We start from the raw sequence: 17796 nt of genomic DNA on the forward strand, positions 1-17796 counted from the left end.
CCTTTGCTGCAGATAACAGAAGCCCTGACATGAGCTGGTTTTTAAAGAATAAGGAGATTCATTATCTCAAATAACAGGAAGCTGAGAAGTAAGATGGGCTTCGAGGCTGGTTGATTTGGGGATCTAGCCATGCTATCGGGGCCCCAGGTTATTTCCATCCCCCCACATTGCCGTTCACAGCATCAGCTTCATCTTGCCACTGTGGCCAATCCTGGAGCACCAGGTTTCTTTTTTCTGGTTAAGTGAGAGAGAGAAACAACAGGAGCTCACCCACAGGATGAGGTCTTCCCCTTCCATCTATTGGCCCAACTGGGGCCCCATGTCCCTCCCTGGAGTACTTAGTAACCATCATCAGAGACACAGTACCTACTGGTTGGTTTAGAATATCAGCATCCGTTCCTGGAGCTGGAGAAGAGCTCAGTCTTCCTAACCCTGTGAGTCCCAAAAGCTTGGGTTGAACCCTTGAGCAAAACTAGATTCTGTTGTAGAAAAGGAAGGGAGGACGGGATGCTGGGAAAGATGGAGTGACTCCTACAGTAGGTTTTCCCTTGTTCACAGCATGGCCGTGGGCCAGCTCTGTGGCCTCAGAGGCCTGGTCAAAAGTCCTTGCATGGCTTCGCCCACTCTTAGCCAGAGCAGCTAAAAGTGACAACATAGAAATATAGAAACTAGTCTCGCTTCAATTCAGGATCACAAATATGGATGGGCCCTCTCCAGAGTGCCAGGCCACACGCCCACACGTCCCCCGGGTGTTCACGGTCCCACTCTGCAGCGAAGCATCTCACAGCTTCTCTCCCCTTCAACTCCGACACCTGCTTTCTTCTCTCCTCACATCCTCTGGCTGAGATGCCTTTCTGTCACACTCCACTGAGCAAACAGAAGCTGCCAGATTGTTCTGTGATCACCTCTACCACGTGGCTGCCTCTGCTGCATATGCCGCCCTCCGTGTGGGCCCAGTCCATGGCCCGGCTCTCCTGGCTGGGGCCAACCCTCACCCTCCACTTGCGCCTGGACCTCCCACCCCCAATTTGCCTCCACAGGACCTCGCTCTGGGAAATAGCCCCCCTCTCCAACTCTATCAGCATACAGAGCCTTGGGGAGCTGGCTCTTTTTTTTTTTTAAGATTGTATTTATATTCATGAGAGACACAGAGAGAGAGGCAGAGACATAGGCAGAGGGAGAAGCAGGCTCCCTGTGGAGGGCCTGAAGTGGGACTCAATCCCAGGACCCCAGGATCATGGCCTAAGCCAAAGACAGACTCTCAACCGTTGAACCACCCAGGTGCCCCAGGGAGCTGGCATCTTAAAAACAAAACTCTCCCTTGACCATCATTCCATCATTTCCTCAACCTCTCTCTTCTCTCAGCTTCTTAGCACATGCTCTCCTGGGAGGATTTTCTCCATGGGTTTCCTGCCTAAATCGCCGGCCATCTCTCACTGTCCTCTCTGAGCATCACCCCAAATTTGGCTTGAGGCCTTCTTCTCTCCTTCCTTCCTCTCCTCTCCTATCCCTTCCCCTTCCTCCCTACCTCTCCCCCCTGAACTCCCACACTCATTCACCCCTGTCTATCTGCTCTGCTCCCCTGTTTCAAGGTCATTCACTGGCAGGTGATGGGCAGATTCTGAGTTCCAACCCCAACTACCCACCAAGCTTCAGGCCTGTGCAGCCCACCGGCTGCTTCCATGACAGCATCTCCAACCTGCTGGGCCCCAAATGCAGCTTCTGGGTCCCCCCCACCCATGTCCCTCAAATCTGTTTTTCCTCCTATCTTCACCACCCCAGTTAATGACACCCTAATCTGTTCCCTGTGACTCCCTTTATACACTCGCCAGCAAGTCCTATCATTCCTTCCCCAAGAAGACCCTAAATCCCCTCGCTTTTCTCCATCCCCAGCTCCAAGCTGCAGCCACCTCCCCAAAACACTGTGATAAGCTGGTACTTCCTGTTCTTGCCCTCTGCATGGGTCGGGGCGGGGGCAGAGTGAGCTAAGAATATTAGATCAGATCATCTCACTCCCTAGCGTGAACCCTCCAGCGGCTTCCCGTTGTGGGCAGAGCAACCTCTAGACACCTGATCATCGCCTAAGAGGCCCTACTGGATCCAGTCATGACCCCTCTCTGACCTTTTCTGGTGAAACAGGTCTGCAGGCACCCAGAGCCTCCTCTGAGCTGGTGCAAATGCAGACTCGTTCCCACCCAGGGCCTTTCAACTTGCTCTGCTCCCTGATTGCATGATTGGGTCTTTCCTGTCACTCAGGCCTCAGCTTAAAGTTTAAAAAAGCTCCACAGAGGGCTTCCTTGACCACAAAGTCTAAGTTAGCCCCTTGCTCCCAATCACTCTCTACCCTTAACCTTGTTCTACTTTTGTTCTCGAATGTACTGCTATTTATATGATCATTTCATTTATTTATTTTTTTTCCCTATCTCCTTCCCATTTGTGTTAGACCCCACCCATTAGGGAACAGGATCCTTGGTCTTACTTACTACGTAGCCTCAGCACCTAGAACAACAGCAGGAGCAAATAATAATAATAATAATAATAATAATAATAATAATAATGGTTTAGTGAACGAATAGCTCTGTTTGCCCCAAGTAGATCTGGCTTCCCTGGGAATGGTCAACAGAGGTTGCAGGACAAGTCGGTCACTCTTCCATCAGTTACCCCTTAACTCAGGTAGCAAATATTCATCACTAGCTTGTGTGCACATCCCTAGAGGAATGCAGGCAACGAAGATCTAGAACTTGACTTCAAGCACTCACAAATGAGTGGGTGGTGGGCGATGGAGCATTAGAAAGTTCTAGAGCTGCAGTTGGACAAATACCGTGAAAACGGAAAGCACAGAGTGACACTGAAACTCAAGGAGCTCTGCCTAACACAGGAAGGTGAGGTCAAAGAAGTCTTCCTGGGGGAGGTGATGCCTAAGGTGAGTTTTAAGTATAGATGAGAACCAGCCAGGTGCAGCAGGGATGGAAGGTGGAAACGAACACTGTAGAAGAGGGAGCCTTGGGAAGCCATGGGGGACATACAGGGAGGTTAGGAGGACTAGAGACTGAGTTCAAGAAGGACAGGAAGGCAGCCTGGGTGGCTCAGCGGTTTAACACTGCCTTCAGCCCAGGGCGTGATCCTGGAGACCTGGGATCAAGTCCCACATCGGGCTCCCTGCACGGAGCTTGCTTCTTCCTCTGCCTGTGTCTCTGCCTCTATCTCTCTCTCTGTGTGTGTGTTTGTCTCATGAAAAAATAAATAAAATCTTAAAAAAAAAAAAAAGTACAGGAGGTGGGCATGGAAAGATACAAGACTGGACCAGTAAGAAAAGGCCGTATCATAAAAGGCCTTGTTACAACAGCCATAGCAGCTCACTTTTATTGAGAGCTCACTATATGTGAGGCACTGAGTTGCCTCACTTAATCACTATGACATGTGTCATCTCATCTAATCCCCTTGACAGCCTGAGAGATAGGTTCCATCACTATCCTCAATTTACTGGTGGGAAATGTTAAGTGACTTTCCTGAGGACACCCAGAGAGTAAGTCTGGAGTCAGCATTGAAGCCCATGGAAGCATATTTCAAATGCTTTGAAACTAGCCCCAGTTCTCTTGTGATATTTCTTAATTTCTCTCTCTTTTTTTTTTTTTTTAGAAGTGGGGGAGAAGGGCAGGGAGAGTGGGAGAGAGAGAATCTTAAGCAGGCTCCACCCCCAGGGCAGAGGCCCATACAAGGCTCAGTCTTACAATCCTGAGATCATGACCTGAGCTGAAGTCAGAGTCTGATGCTCGGGGCGCCTGGGTGGCTCAGTTGGTTAGGTATCGGACTTGCTTTTGGCTGGGGTCACAATCTCAGGGTTGTGAAATAGAGCCCCCACGATGGGCTCCGTACTCAGTGGGGAGCTTGCTGGAGATTCTCTCTCTCTCTCTCTTTTCCCCCTGCCTCTCCTCCCCAAAGTAAATAAATAAATCTTAAAAAAAAAAAATAAGTGAGCCACCGAGACACATACAGATTTCTGGGAAAAAAGAAATGATAGTTATGGTTATGTTCAGCTACACTATCATTCTATATGAGGGTGTAGGTAAAGAGGTTGACTTGTTTTATCCATTCTCTCCCTCCCTCTCTCTCTTCTCCCCCCAATACATAAAATAAATAAAGTCTTTTTTAAAAAAAATCAAACAATACAAATTTCCCAGAAATTTGTGTGTGCATAAATATATGTGGTCCTTGGAGTTTCATTTATAAAAATACTGTATTCTGCTTACTTTTTCACTTAAAATAATTTAGTTCAGATATTTTTCACTTCAATATGGATAAATGTATTCCTTCTTCTGAACAACAGTGTAATATTCTATTTTATAAGCTATTATAGTTCATTTATTCCTGTCTCGGTGGAAATTTAAATTTTGTCTAATTTTTTACTTTTACAAACAATATTACCATGCAGTCCCTGTACAGTCTATATTTACCTCCTTATGCAAGTGTTTCTGTGGGAAAAATTCCTAGAGGGGAAATTGCTGAGTTAAAGAAAGTGTGCTTTAAAAATTTTAATAGCTATTGCCAAATTGCTTTTCAAAGACGATGTAGCAATTTACATTCCATTAACAATATGTGAGAGTTCATGTTTCCCATGCCCTTGAGAATGAGCAAAATTTAATTTTTGTGGATGTACTAAGTGAAAAATGGGATCTTGTTTTATCTTGCATTTCTTTGATTATTTAAAAAGTGGAATTTTTTTTTTCATGTGTTGATTGCCTATTTGCTTTTTTTGGCTGCAAACTGTCAACCATTTGCCTATCTTTTTCATTGAATTGTTCATTTTTTTTCTTGCTGATTTTTAGATCTGTTTGTGTATTAAAGAATTTATCTCTTCCTGTTATATAAATTGCAAACATTTTTTTTTCTATCCTGTGGTTTGTCTCTTGACTTTGTGTATGGTATTGTCTGTCTTGCAGAAGTGCTGATTTTTGTGTAATTTTGTCAATCTACTATTATATGTCTCTTGGCCTTCTCCAGTTCAAAATTGAGGAAGAACTTACCAATGATTTTTCTAGTTTTGCTCTAGTTTTGTGTTTTATATCTAAGTTATTGATTAAGTTAGACATTATTTGAACATAAGAAGTGAGATACTTCAGCATTTTTCCCCCCAGTGGCTTGTCTGGCACATTTCTGAATTATTCATATTCTTCCATTGACTTAAAATATCATTTTATTTATATTTTAAATTCTCAAATGTATTTAGGTCTATTTCTGGGATCTCTATTCTCCACTAACATTTTTGTTATTTCCTGTACTTTCTCTGTAATGTCTTTCTGTGTTTCCTGTAATTTCTCTACCTATAAAATGTCTTAATGTTGGGTAAAATTAGTTCTCTCTTCCCTCATTATTCTGTTTATAGTTGTACTGGCTATTTCACTCCTTTATTATTCCAAGCGAGCTTTGTATCATTTTGTCATATTCTCAAAAAAAAAAAAAAAAAATCCTGCTGCCATTTAGATTGGAATTACAATTGCTTCAGGGAAAGGGAGTTATGTTTTCCCGTTTACTCAGGTCTTCTTTTTTGTTCCCAAATAATCAGGGTAAGATGGACTATGCTGCAAGAATAATTAAATCTTTAAATCTCAGTAGATTAATTCGACAAAATTTTGTTTCTCAGCATACAAATTCCAATGCAGTTCAGTTTCTCTCCAGGATAGGGGTCCATTTTTGTAGCAACTGCATTGTCAAGGCTAATTTGATCCTATAGCTTTGCTTTCTCAACATGAGGCTTCCATGGACTGCGGAAGAGACATTCACTATTCACTGTTCAACAATTACCTATGTGCTCCCTCAAATTTCTACCCCTTAAGTAGTTAGGCGGGGCCAGGAGACAATGGGTTTTGAGCTGAAGTGATGTGTCTCACGTCTGGGTCAAAGTTTAGAAAAACAGATGTGAATTTTTCCTGTGATCTTTTCCCTTGTTGGTCAATTGCTGAGTTCCTCAGTTGAGATGATATGACCAAAGACAGATAGACCCCCTCCTCAATAACTGAATCACTTAATGGAAGACAACTGCCCTGGAGACTTACTTGGCTCATATCAAACCTAGTATGCATTTGAAATAACCTTTATTGTATTAAGGCCACTGAAATTCTTGCCATAATTTTCTATACATAAAATATGATATATATGTAAATATATATTATGTGTGTATACATATATATATGTATATATATATCCTATCCTGACCACTATAAAAATTAGTACCAAAAGTGATATGTTGCTGAAAAAAAAACCTTAAAATATTGGCTTCAATATCAGAGACTGGGAAGAAGGCAAAACATTTGGTGAAAGTGTTGCATCTTGTGATTATCTTGAAGGTGGTTCATTTAGCAAATTTATAGTTCAGAGGGGAAATATCAGGAAACAGAACTTTAGAACTGTATGTGGTTGCTACTGATTGTCTTTGGCAAAGTATTGAAAGAGAGAAACAGAATGAGTTGAAGAGGGTTGGGGCAGAAAAGCAAAGGAATAAAGATCATTTAAGAAGTCTGTCAAAGAGAACACTGAGTGTGGTTACTTGCTCGAGGAAATGGCTGGAAGCAGATAGACAAAGCCTACTGTGTTTTTTTGAGAGAGGTGTAAAGAAATGCCAAAGAAACAATGCACCTGTTCTTAAATCTTTTTTTTTTTTTTTTTTAATTTTTTTTTATTTATTTATGATAGTCACAGAGAGAGAGAGAGAGAGGCAGAGACATAGGCAGAAGGAGAAGCAGGCTCCATGCACCAGGAGCCTGACGTGGGATTCGATCCCGGGCCTCCAGGATCGTGCCCTGGGCCAAAGGCAGGCGCCAAACCGCTGCGCCACCCAGGGATCCCCCAATGCACCTGTTCTTAAAAGTCCAAGGTCCCAACCTCAATTCCAGGCAGGAAATGGGCTAGGAAAGCTGTGTAGCCCTGTGGAGGGACAATACCCTCAATGCCCACTTCGGCTATGACCCAGGAAGTAAAAGGACTTCTCAGACGGTGGGGCCAAGGAGTTCTGAGAACTGCCCCACAGCCTGGGAATGGACCCGGGAAGTTGTGTTTGTACTGTGGTGTGTTGTTTGAAACACAGGGAGGGAGAGAGGTTGCCTTACATGGAACCTAATCAGATTCTATCAGAAACCTGAGACTGGAGCTGAGATGTTTCTGTTAATCTGAGAGGATTGCTTGTTCTGAAGTAAAAAGAACTAAGAGTATTGTGGGTGTTGGCCATCTCTCATCCACCAAATATGCTGAGAATTCTGTAGAGAAAGCGATCTTTTCTTTAGAGAAAAGAAAAAAAAATGCTTCTTGTGCAGAAGCAGAGATAAGAAACCATATTTACAAAGAGAGGAAGGAAACAGAGGGAAATATGATTCTGTCTGGGGTCTCTGGGGGCTTTCTATTCCTCCTGGCTACCTCTGGTTCAAGTCCCAAGCTGCATTCCTGTGGGTTCCAGGAGACACCCCTATATCATTATAGTCCATCTCCTTTTCTTGTTTAAATTTCATTGAGTTGGCTTCTGTCTCTTCAAATTAAAAGAACCTTAACGGAGGAAGTTCCCATACCTTATCACTGCAAAACATCTCCAGGAAGGGACCTCCCCTTCCTTCCTGTTGCATAGGTTGTGGTCACAGCCATGGCAATGAGATTTCTCAGCCTGGTGTGATTTCAAAATCAGTATGAGGGAAGCTGGAATACGGACTCACGCTTCCATCCCCACCTACACTGGCCAATTTTAAGGACGGCCTCTTAGTACCAACATTGAGAAAAGCAAGAATATCAAAATAAAACATAATGATTCCAATTTGCCTTGGAGAAAACTCCACTCTGTATTTCCCTTATCCATTTGCTCTCCTGAGCTCAGGTTATTTCCTATCATTTCCTTTTTTCCCATACAGCAACGTCTCCCCTTCCTTCCTTTCTCACTCTCACTTGATGACCTTACTTCCTATTCCACTGAGAAAAAAAAAAATAGCCAGAAGATAACTTTCTTATCCTTCCAGACCAAATCTGCTGAACTACCAGCAACTGTACCTGTTTTCTCTGCCCCCCCCCCCCGAGTGCTTATCAGCACTGCCCAAGAGAGTTGTCCTTGATGATAGAGACGTCCCATATTGTCTCTGTTCAATACACCAGTCGCTTGCCACATGTGACCACTGAGCACTTGAAAAGGGGCTGGTGCAACTAAGGAACATAATTTTACATTTTATTTAATTTTAATTAACTTAAATTTAAGTGACCACATGTGGCTAGTGGGTGGCTGCTGTGTAGGACAGCACAGGTATAGAGAACTCTTTTGAGTTTTGCTATACGGGGAACAAAAAAATGGGGTGGACAGTCACAGAGAGATGGGGTCAGAGCTGCACTTTTTAGAAAGGTGGATAAATGATATTTTAGCACAGCATATGGAAATGATCCAGTGGAGATAGAAAAATAGATGAAGCAGGAGAAAGCAGAGTCAACTGCAGAAACAAAGCAGGTCGTAGGTAGGAGCAGGCCATTGCATATGGCGGCACTGTCTCATATGGCAGCCACTAGCCACATGTGGCTATTTAAATACATGTTAGTTAGAACATCATGAAATGTTAAATTATTTCTCAACTACCTTAGTCACATTTCTTTTTATTTTTTATTTTTTATTTTTTATTTATGATAGTCACACAGAGAGAGAGAGACGCAGAGACATAGGCAGAGGGAGAAGCAGGCTCCATGCACTGGGAGCCCGACGTGGGATTCGATCCTGGGTCTCCAGGATCGCGCCCTGGGCCAAAGGCAGGGGCTAAACCGCTGCGCCACCCAAGGATCTCCCTAGTCAAATTTCAAGTACTTTCCATAGTGGATATAATTTCCATCATCAGAGAGAGTGCTGCTACACAGTGCTGTTCTACACTTTCTGTCTTCTTTTCATATTATCAATCTGTTTTTTGCATTTTTTAAAAAAGTTTTTAAGATCAGCTTTATTCATGTGCATAGTTTTGACAGCCAGAAAGCCTTATATTTTCTTCTCTTTCTTTCCCCATTTTCTGCTCTCCAAGTAATCACATTCAATTCTTTTATCTTTTAAAAAAAATGTCCACATCTCTAATTTTAAATAATTTTCTTGTACTGATTCTCAATTGTTTTCCATGGTCTGGGCACTGCTATGATTTCTTTATGAAATGTCTGGATTGAGACACCTGGGTGGCTCAGCGGTTGAGCATCTACCTTTGGCTCAGGGCGTGATCCTGGAGTCCTGGGATCAAGTCCCGCATCAGGCTCCCTGCATGGAGCCTGCTTCTCCCTCTGCCTATGTCTCTGCCTCTCTCTCTCTCTCTCTCTCTCTGTGTTTCTCATGAATAAATAAATAAAATATTTTTTAAAAGAAAAGAAATGTACGGAGTTATCCCGTCCAGACCCCTCCCCTATCTTACTGCACACACGTGAATATTTCCTGCCCCTATCTCTCAACAGAGTCAAACAATTTTTATGATCAAATCCATGTTTTGTGTTTTAACCCTCCAACAACTTTTAATCACACTATAAAATCCAAAATCCATACTGTGATGTGCAAGACCCTCCCTGATTTGTTTCTGGGCTGCCTATTTCACCCTTTATCACCATGCAGTGTCCACAGTACATCCCTGCAGTCCCTCCAAAGTGTTTCTATTTCCAGAGTCTTCCCATTCGCTGTTTCTGCTGCCTAGAATGATCTACTCATAAGGCTCTCTCCTCCAGTCATTGAACTGTCGCCTCCCCAGAGAGACTGTCTATGGACACCTTACTGGTTGGAGGAACCCGTGTCATTCTCTATCCTTTTGTTCTACTTAATTTTTTTAATGAGCCTGAACAATACCTGGCCTTATGTTGCTGTGCATCTGTTTCTTTATTCTCTGTGTTCTCCATTAATTTGTATGCTTCATGAGAGTAGAGTCTTAGACTTTTCATTCACTTCAGTATCCGCAGCACCTCGAACATTGTCTGGTAGTAGCTGGTGCTCTGCTGCTCAAAAGTTATTTGTCCAAATAAATGAATGAGTGAATGAAATGATGAATTTAGCAGTTTCAAAGCTGAGCCAGTTTTGCATACATGTTGGTGGGAAGGGTGAGTTCTGTCTGGGCAAACCCACGGAAACAACTCAAATGCTGGTTCAAGTCCATTTTCCACAGGCCAGGAAAACATCCTGAGTAGCCAGAGGCAAGGTTCAGATGCATCATCCTCTTGACTCCTTTTGATGACCTCTGAGAAGAGCACAGAGGAACTTGTTTATTTGTTCTTTAAAATTAACCCTGTCTTAATTAGGAAGTAACATGGCAATTCCTTTTTCATCATGGATCATTGGTGCCTTGCTAACAGATCACTTGCACAGCTCCTGTCTGTACTGGTTCCATTCTAAGCGTTATACATGGTGTCCACTTACTTGCTCTCTGCCGGGCAGGACTTGGTGTTATAATATTTCCTAACATTGAAGTTAGGACAAGAGCCCCGCAGTCCAGAAAAGTAACTCAACCCCATTGTTACAGTCTTCATAGTTGATAAAATCCCACAGATCCTATGGGTATATTTAATTTACAAATCTTCCTGGCTACTGCTAACTCTGGGAAACGAACTAGGGGTGGTAGAAGGGGAGGAGGGCGGGGGGTGGGAGTGAATGGGTGACGGGCACTGGGTGTTATTCTGTATGTTAGTAAATTGAACACCAATAAAAAAAAAAAAAGGAAAAAAAAAAAAAAAAAAAAAAACAAATCTTCCTGGCTAAAAATATATCTAGGTCTTTGTTGACTACATAGTTCTAGTGATCAATCAGGATACATTCTAAAATCTAGGACAAAATCCCTTTTCAGGTAACTTCTAGTTCTTTTGCAAATGTAGTTTTATTTTTCTTACATGAGCAGTATGTTCTTATTGTAAAAATCTTAGGGAATACAGTTAAGCAAACGGAAGAAAACTGAAAACATCTATAAGTAATACTCTACTATTAACATTCATTTGTATAACTTCCAGATTCTTCTGAGAATACATTTTGATGTCTGTGTAACATTACTAAATAGATATGCCTCACATTCTTACCCCGAGAAGATCCCCTGGAAAATATACGAGTATGAGCAAAAACAAATGCTTTGGATTCGATATAAGGACAAGACACCTTTTATCAGCGTATCTTTGGCCATTCATATCAAACTTGCTATTACAAAAGCTCTGCCACTTGAATATTGCTTTAGCTGCTCTTTGTAAAATGACCTGAAAGAAAGGAAAGAAAGAAAGAAAGAAGAAAGAAAGAAAGAAAGAAAGAAAGAAAGAAAGAAAGAAAGGAAGGAAGGAAGGAAGGAAGAAAGGAAGAAAGGAAGAAAGAAAGGAAGAAAGAAAGAGTGTGCCAAACTGCCCTGATGTCAGTAGCATCAGTCTACATGAAGTAATGACCCGAACTGAAACCCTAAACCCATACGGCTAGTAGAATATCTGTGGTTAATAATGTTTATGTAATCCAAATAAAGTTAATGGGTTTTAGGACGAATCCCAGGGATAGTTAAGGTCAAAGAGAATTAAATGGGATGTGAGGGGGATCTGGCTGGGACATCTGTTGCCCTGTTGATTGCCAGGGTTGATTTGGCCTATCAGGCTGACTAGGCGGGTGTCCCCACCCTCCCTCAGGGCTCTCTGTGTGTCTCTCCCCAAGCCGTGTGCTGGATGGAAGAGGACGACCTACCCTGCTCGAGGAGAACCATCCTTCCATCAAGGGCATAGGATGAGCTGGGTTCCCTCGTTAGAATCTCCAAACAAGCTCTCAAGGTCTATTATTAGAAGCTTTAAAAAAAGAGAAAGAGAGAGAATTAAATGAAAACCAGGATTCTCAGTATGGGAAAAGATTGCTATCGAAGACACATTATCCAGTCCCTCAATTATATTCATAGTTTGATGTCCTTTTTTCCCTTTTTAAAATTGAGCATTTAAGTAAATAAAACAAGGTATGAAAATTACAGCAAATTATAAGAGGCTGATTATTGCAAACCAAAACTAAATATTGCCTTTTTTTTTTTAACAGAATGGCAGCCAGAACAAATAGTTCTTTTTATTTATTAAAAAAAAAAAAAAAAAAAAAACTAAAAAAGTAGTGGACCAAAGGGAAACATTTCTTTTTTTTCTTTTTTTTTTTTTTCAAAGGGAAACATTTAAATATCATCTGGACTGAATCTAAATTAAACTTATAGTCTTTTTTTTTTTTTAAAGATTTTATTTATTTATTCATGGAAGGCACTGAGAGAAAAAGAGAGACATAGGCATAGAGAGAAGCAGGCTCTCTGTGGGGAACCTGATGTGGGACTCAATCCCAAGCCTTAAGCCGAAGGCAGATGCTCAAGCACTGAGCCACCCAAGTGCCCCAAACTTTTATTTTATTTATTTATTCACAGTCTTTTCATTTTGAATTTCTGCTCTGAGAATCAGTGGGACGGAAGCGATCTTTTCCACATATTTAGAGTAGAGGAGTGTTTCTGGGTCCTGCTGTGAGAATAACTGATCCTCAGATGAAGTGGTACAGTCTGTCTATAGGGCTATTGCACACAGAGTGATCACTACATGTACTTCACATCTGGTGTTACAAAGGCCTAGGGATATGGGGTGAACAACACCGACGTGCTTTCCACCTTCATCGAGTTCATTGTCCAGGAGATGATGAACATTCAACAAACAAGAATTTAGTCCAAACGGAGAACAAATGACTTTAGTAGTGAATAACAGGAGAACCAATCTTTCTCTCCAGGCTTGATGTAGAGCCTCCCTGAAGGAGTCACCATTCCATGGGATCCTGAAGCTGAAGAGGAAGTTGGTCCCTACCCCACCCTTTCCACGGAACTTCCGGTGAGAGGCAAAAAACATGCAAGGGCTCAGAGGCAGGCATTCACGAAACCATAGGAAGACCCCTGTAGCTAAAGAGTAAGTGAGGGAGAGGGGAGTTCTTGGTTTATTCTACTGCTACCCATATAAGCACCATTATAAATAGGGATGGTGGATATTTGGGAAGAAAAGTATCAAACTATGGTGTTAAATCCACAGGATACAAAATTCACCCCCTTCCTTCTATAATTCTAATCAGTCCTGTTTAGTTTCCTTTCTTTGCTGCCATTTTGAAGGTTGATGGGCTCCATAGTTTTGTCCTTGCTCTTGGTCCTCATGTGTTCGTATGCTGCACACTCTTCTGGAAGATCTCGTGTTTCTTAAACAGGTCTGATAGGCTTCTACCCCCAGGGCGTTTGCCCCTCCACGTCCTTCCACAGAGGACACTCCTTTCTTCTGTCTTCTCATGGGTTACTCTCTCTTCCTTTAGGTTTCTGCTCAGATGTAACCCTTCTGAGAGGTCTTCTCTGATCCCTTAGCACTCTCTGTTCCCTTACTCTCCATTATTTTTCCTGAGAGTATTAATATTATCTGGCATTGTGTGATATTTTATTTTTTATTCTAGATCTTCTTTCCACTAGACTGTTCCTGATGCCAGAACTTTCTCCGTTTTTCTGCTGCATAAATGTTCAGCTACACATACAGAGTTACTGGTATAAAATAAACAATAGATATTAGTGTTATGTATGATTAATGAATACATGAATCAATGATAGAATGAATTTCATGCTGTCCATGGATTCAGCTACTACCTGCATGCTGTTGACCCTAAAATCTATGCTTCCAGCCTTCTCTCTCTTGAGAGCCAGATCCACTTACCCAAATTCCTGTGACATCTGTGTTTTCATGACCTAGAGGCACCCAAAGTAACATACCCCAGACAGAACTCATCAACCCCAACAACCTAAACTTGTATTCCTCTTGTGTTCCCTTCTTTGTGAATGACTCCGCCATTTGCCTGGTTGCCCAAGCCAGAAACCTGAGAATCATGCTCTGTTTGTTCCTCTTCCATATCTTCCACATTGAGTCACTAAATCCTGCTAATTCTATCCTCTTTGACTTGACCCTCGTCCTGTGCAGCCCCACTGACACCATTTTATTCACTTATGTTATCATTTTTGACTACTTGACCTACCACAAATCTTGTCTCCCACCAATTCACGCTTTACCATGTCACCAGGAAAATCTCTCTGTAGTAGAACTGCAATCATGCTTATGAGTCTTCAGTGGCTCCTCTGTGCTGTAAGTTAACAGCCAAGCTTCTTGGTATGGCATGCAAAGCCATTTAAAATTAAGTCTCCATCTATATTCTAGAGTACATCTCCTGCCATCTCTCCTTTTATCTCCATTTTGCTTTGCTACCACCATTCACACTAGTACAATAGTATGCAAGAAATACTTTCAATAAATATTTCTGGGTCACATTCTCAAAAAACTGTGTTTTTCTTGGTTATTCAGGGCCCTCATATATCTGGATAAAGGGGAGGGTCCTTAGAGACAACGTAGCTTATGATGACCTCACTTGTAACTAAGACCTTTCTGAAAGTTTGTCTTTTTGTGGAAGGGGTAATGCTACGCCTTCTGAAAGAGCCTGTTCAGAGGTATGAAAGGAAGATTTGTTATGTTTCCAACTTCATCATTTCCAGGCAATAGGTAAGCCTTCAATTTGTAATCAGAGCATTCTCCTCCTCCTGACACTGAGAACTTCCCCATGTCACTCACCTACCTCCATGATGCTGGAATTGTTCCCATAAAGAAACATAATGGCTATCTCTACATTGGTTTACACAACGCTTTCAAGGAAACTGGGGAATCTAGTTACTCTTTATAAACCTAAATGGAATAACCAGCACCCATGAGTAGAAACTCTAATCATGCCTACTCATCCCTTGGGCTTAATAAAAGGGATACATTCTTGGAAATTCAAGCTGTCTAACAAATGAATGGGCTGCCTGACAAGGTACTCACTTCCCCATCATTGAGGATATTCAAACAGAACATAGATATCCACACCATGGTTATTAGATGTTTCAAAGGAATCATATCTCTGAACAGGTGCTGAATCAAATGAGCACAGATGTCCCTTCCTTACTCTGATATTCTTATTTGTCTCTGAGTCAAAGGATAATTACACAATCCTCCATTTTACTTTGGTTGTATAGATTTAGACTTTGGTTAACAGATGGGAAAACAGACTCTGAAACTAAAAGCCCAGGAATTATTGTGCTTATTTTTATCAGGTAGTTTTGTATAATCCTGAGATTTAAAAAAATACTCTGAAGAAATTTGTTTGTAGAATGAGTTTCATCATAGTGAGTATTGTCACAGTAAAATATTTCCATGGCCAGTATATTGTCAAACAGCAAACGATGAAGTGCTATGATGAACACTTCTTTCTTAATGCATTAAATAATTTGGACCTTTTTTGGAAGTTTATTAGAGTATCTCAAAAATACTTTTTCCCTTTACATTCTGTTGGTTTGATTCTGTGAAGTGAGCAGCTGGTTGTATCCAGACTTTTGAAGATCCAGGTTTCAAAATAAAGATCATAGAGCAGCTTTAAATTTGTTTAAGGATTCAAGCTCTGAAAAATTATATATAGTATTAGTCAGGATCCATTTGGGAAAACAGAAACCATTTAGATATTTCAAGCAGTGGGAACTTAATACAAAAATTCATTATAAGGATGGTAGAAAGCCTGGAGGAGCAAGAGAAAAAAAAATCAGGTTACTGAAAGAGAAACCACAGGAAACCAGTTCCTCCCTGAAGAGTGTTGCTATGACTCAGGAGTAGGAGTGGGTACTCTAGAGGAGGCCTTGCCGGTGCTGCCAGGCCACTGGCAGCCAGGACACTCCCCACCCCAATCCACTATATCTCCCCCACCCCCGGTGCAGCATTATTGGTTTAGAAGCTGCCCTATTACTGCTACAGCTCTCACCCCAAACTGACAGCTCAGATGGGAAGACAATCACTTCCTCCTCTTTTTAGCCTCCAGGGTCCCTCAGAGCCTGCATCCAATATGAAGCCAGGGGACAAGGGCCCAGGAAATCACAGTTGGCAGGATCTCAGCCCCTAATCATCCAGAGCAATGCACAGAAGAGCAATTGAGCTAAACACATGTAAGCAAAGAACACCAAAGCCTAGAGACTGATGACTATTGTCCTAATTTCCTTTTCTTTTCTTTTCTTTTCTTTTCTTTTCTTTTCTTTTCTTTTTTCTTTTTCTTTTCTTTTCTTTTCTTCTTTTCTTTTCTTTCTTTTCTTTTCTTTTCTTTTCTTTCTTTTCTTTTTTTTTTCTTTTCTTTTCTTTCTTTTCTTTTTTTTTTTTTTTTAAGATTTTATTTATTTATTTGAGAGAGAGCATGAGTAGGGGAAGGGGAAGAGAGAGGGAGAAACAGACTCCTTGATGAGCAGGGAGCCTGATGTAAAGATTGATTCCAGGACCCCAAGATCTTGACTGAGCAGATGGTGGACACCTAACTGACTGAGCCATCCAGATACCCTGTCCTAATTTTCAGAGGACATAAAAGTGATTTCTGTAAAAAGTAAACCAATTAGAATGACACCAACCTCTAGCAAGATTCTAGAATAGGTGACTAAGGGACTGTTTCGGAGTCTTTACATAGGGAGAAGAGAGCCATGAGATTCCAACAGGGGACTACTAATTTATTGTGTTTGATACCTCTGGGAACCAGATAATTGCAAGGGCCAAATCTTAGCAATTCAGAAGATAGGAAATATAGGACATCTTAGGATATAAATGTCTAAGAAACTTGTCCCAAATCAGAAAGCAGACATTGTAGATTAGCATACAGTCACCTGTTCCATTAAAGTCTATGCATATGTGACATTTCACCAATGGAGCAGATTTTTTAGATCTGGAAAGACCACAGAGATCTGCTTTATTACTGGAGGTGGCTGGGATTCAGACCACTGAGTGCCTTGTCTGAGGTCACACAACTGACAGACACCGCGGAGTTGAAAGTGCAATTCAGGTCTCAGCTTGCTGTGAGTGCTTTACTACACACGACTCCCCCACAAAGGATGGAGTATGATGCAGCTATGTAGCATATTTGCAAAGATGATTATTGTCCTTCCCTTCAGGATGGAAGATTTGCAGGGAATCATCTAAACGCTAGTTCTCTGGCCACGGTGTGGCCAATGGCAAGCATTGTTGAGGCATTGTAGGTGTGGGGAATAGGGTTAAGATGTGGCCTTGACACCAGGGACATGTGTGGGCATGTCTGAGCCTGCTGGGTTCCCTAGCTCCATGTCTTCTTCCTAGTTTGAGCTGGAAACTGTTTTGAAGCTACTGTTTGCAGGAAAGGTATCGTTTCCTAAATTTATTAAAGTTTACCCGAATGAATTTAAGCATCACTATGAAAAGTAGCATAGATCACCTGTAGGAAAACCGAATTAAATAAAAAAGAAATTTGAAAAGAAAAATGATTGTGTCCACCATCTTTGTCCATTTGGGCTGCCATAACAAAATACTACTCATTGGGCAAATTATAAACAAAATATGTGTTTCTCACAGTTCTGGAGGCTGAAAAGTCTGAGATTAGTGTGCCAGTGTGGTCAGGTGAGGACCCTCTTCTGGGTCAATGTGTCCTTGCATGGTGGCAGGAACTACAGAACCCTGTAAGGTCTGTTTTCTAAGAACATTAATCCCATTCACAAGGGCTCCACCCTTAAGATCTGAGAACCCAGAAGGCCCCACCTCCCATAGCATCACATAAGATATTAGACTTTCAACATATGAATTTGGGGGAATAGAGGAGATACAAACATTCAGATGTATACAAGCGTAGCATCCACTTAACTCTCATTCACTGAATTACCCCTTGTAGACCAGCCCTGTGCCTGGCTCTGACTGTGTGTTTTACATGCATTCTTTAAAATCCTTATCACACTCCTGCATATGCATGATGTAGGG

This window comes from Canis lupus, chromosome 25 (genome assembly GCF_048164855.1).
Source record: "Canis lupus baileyi chromosome 25, mCanLup2.hap1, whole genome shotgun sequence".
NCBI lineage: Eukaryota > Metazoa > Chordata > Mammalia > Carnivora > Canidae > Canis > Canis lupus.